Genomic DNA, 3591 nt, shown 5'->3' on the forward strand with positions numbered 1-3591 from the left:
AAGCTGTGGTCTACCTGGATGATGTACTAATAACTGGATTATCGGAAAAGGAACACTTGGCTAATCTAGAGGAAGTCCTGAAATGATTTTTAGAAGTAGGAGTGTGCCTAAAGAAGGAAAAATGCACTTCTCAGTCAAATGAAGTCATTTATTTGGGCCACTGGGTAGATGCTCAAGGGTTACACCAAGTTGAAGAGAAGATTAAAGCAGTCAGAGAGGCACCTGCTCCTAAGAACATCTCTGAACTTAAAATAATTTTAGGGATGGTAAATTATTATGGACAATTTTTACCAAATGTATCAATGGTTTTAGCTCCTCTACGTTCACTGCTAAAGAAAAACCAGCATTGGGTTTGGGAGCCACCCCAAGAAGAAGCCTTCATGAAAGTAAAACAGCTCTTGCATTCTTCAAATTTGTTAGTGCACTATGACCCGACAAAGGAATTGGTGCTAATCTGTGATGTGTCCCCCTGTGGAGTGGGAGCGGTGCTATCCCACAAGATGGATGGCGGTACAGAGAGGCCGATAGGCTGTGTATCCAGGACACTTACCACAGCTGACAAAAGATATTCTCAGATCGAAAAGGAACATCTGTTGATTATTTTTGGTGTAAAAAATTCCATCAATATGTGCATGGACGATATTTCAAGATAGTATCAGACCACAAACCACTTTTGGGTCTGTTTAGCAAGGAAAAGGCTATCCCTCCCATAGCTTATGCCTGAATTCTAAGATGGGCCCTAATTTTGATGGCATATGAATGCACTTTTGTGCGTAGGCCAGGGATTCATATAGCCAATGCCAATGCCCTAAGTCACCTTTCTTTGCAAGAGAACAATGACCATGTCCCAATTCCCCAAGAGCTCATTTGTATTAGTGATGAATTTCCTGGATTCTTCACCAGTCTGTGCCAGGCAGCCCCATTACACCCATGGGAGTAGCCTGGTAGGCCCTGGGTGCGATTTTACATAGATTAGGTCAGTCCTTTCCTTGGAACCATGTTCCTACTGATTTCTGCTGATGTTCATTCCAAGTAGTTAGACGTTTATGAGGATAAGTTGCCAACGTCAGGCGCTACTATCGAAAAACTACACCAAAGCTTTGCTATCCATGGATTGGCAGAGGTAATCGTCTCAGATAATGGTACTGCGTTTACAAGCACTGAATTTTAAAGATTTGTCAGCCTAAATGGTATCAACCACATGAAGACTGAACCGTACCATCTGTCATCTAACGGACTGGCAGAAAGAGCAGTACAAACTTTTAAGGCGGGAATGAAAAGATTAACAGGTGAATTGTTGGAAACTAAACTTGCTCATTTCCTATTTCACTATAGACCAAACCCCACACTACGACAGGTGCAACACCTGTAGAATTACTGATGAAGTGTCATTTTCGAACAAGACTAAGCCTGATACTTCTCAATTTGGAGGGGAAGGTAGAGAAAAGTCAAGGGAACCAAAAGGCGACTCATGATTTACATAGCCGTGAGAGACAATTTACTGTTGGAGAAGCAGTATATGTAAGGAATTTTGGTGGAGGACCAAAGTAGTTACCTGGTAAGTGAGTTCTGTGACTGGACTATTGTTGATTCACGTGGAAGTGGAGGGCCGGATCACCCGTAAGCATGTGGATCATTTAAGAAGAAAGGAGATAACCCAACAAAATGGTGTTCTACCTATAACCATTGCTGAACCTGTGGCTCCCGTTGAAGTTGCTCAACCAAGGACAGACATGCCCGATGTCTCTGTCGGAGTGGACCTGTGTCGGAGTGCCTGTGCCTAATGACATACTTGATGTTAATGCGGTTCCAGAGAATGTGATTCATGCCAAAGAATCAGAAGTCATGGAACTGTGATGTTCCCCACGGATCAGGAACCCACCTGAAAGACTAAACTTGTAATTTCATGGTTTGTGTAAATATTGTAATATCATGAGATAAATACAAAATGTACAGAAAAGTTAAAGGGGGAGGAATGTAGTAATTATAGTTTTGATAAACATTAGGACTGTACCTTTAAGAATAATCCTGTGTTGTAAGATCACATGATTTGTGTAAACAAATGAGTTAGCAGCCCGGTAAACCTCTAGGTGGGAGTTTTTCTCTAGTTAAAGAATTAGATGCACGCATGTAGCTGCTGCTGCTGTCTTGTAAATAAAGTTCAATGTTTCCACCAAGAAAAGTTGCCTGGAAAATCAACTCTATAACACATACCATTTCCCTTCATGCTTTTTTTTATTTGTTCATGGGATGCAGGTTTCGCTGGCTTGGCCAGCATTTATTGCCAATCCCTAATTACCCTTGAGAATGTGGTGGCAAGCTGCTTTCGTGAACCGCCGCAGTCCATGTGGTGTAAGTACACCTACAGTGCTTTTAGGGAGGAAGTTCCAGGGTTTTGACTCAGTGGCAATGAAGGAACGGTGATATATTTCCAAGTTAGGATGGTATGTGGCTTAGAGGGGAACTTCCAGCTGGTGGTGTTCCCATGTCTCTGAATGATATGCATGTGGATTCTATCTTAATAAAACCCCTAGCTCATCCTTGTGGTCTACCACTCTACTAAGAGCCTTTACTAATATTCAAGCCTCATCATCTTTTTTGTTGCTCTATCCATTTGTAACCAGGAACATTTAGCTGCCAGTGCTGTCTTAGGCCAAGACCTTTATTGGGTCATTAATTTGAAATAAATATTTATTATGGTTAAAGATGGTTAAAGGGTAATGAAAATCCTGTAAATACTCCCGCCTTGGTAAAACCCTCACTTAATTTCTTTTCTATTTGTTTCTACTGCATTGTAAGAATGGTGCCACAGCTCTTCAAATTGGCACTCCACACATTATTGCATTATGCTTCAACACATGACGGTTGTAATTATGTCACTGCTTGTTTATAAGCCCATTGGAGAAGCAATTTAAGATGATTTAAGGAGGTAACATAATTCAGGTGCTACATCCTTTATGCTTTCCCATAAAGAATGTCTTTTTCTATTACAAGCTTGAACTGCAACTGATGCCATGAGTATCTTGCAAAAGAATATCACCAGTACTGGCTCTATCAAATGTCCACGAATCATTACTCAAGGAAGTTATAATGAGTTGAATCCAAACACAATTAAGAATAAACTGAAAATGTGCTGAAGCTGGTCCAAATATCAGTGCTTGTGTGAATTGTACAATTTTGTAAAAAGAAATTAGAGACTGAATGAATGTAAACCTTTAACCATAATGAGTATTTTTTCAAACTAATATCCTAACATGTCCAATAGTAGGCTTATATTGTACAGACAGTAGGAGAAACGTAGAAGATTTACATCTCAGGAGAAGACCATTGGGCCAATCACATCCGTGCCGACAGAGAAAGAGCTGCCCAATTGAATCCCACTTTCCAGCTCTTGGTCCATAGCCCTGCGGATGATGGCTCTTCAAGTGCGTATCCAAGTACAATAACAGCGACACTGAAATACTTGTTCTGGCAATCATTATGTGAGTTACAAAGGTCTTTCTGATTCATAGGGTAGAAACTTACCAGTCCTGAGGAGGCCAATTTAGAGGTGGGTGTCAGAATATTATGGAAAGCTGTGTGTCGGGTTGG

Source organism: Cetorhinus maximus, chromosome 5, assembly GCF_964194155.1.
Source record: "Cetorhinus maximus chromosome 5, sCetMax3.hap1.1, whole genome shotgun sequence".
NCBI classification, from domain to species: Eukaryota; Metazoa; Chordata; class Chondrichthyes; order Lamniformes; family Cetorhinidae; genus Cetorhinus; species Cetorhinus maximus.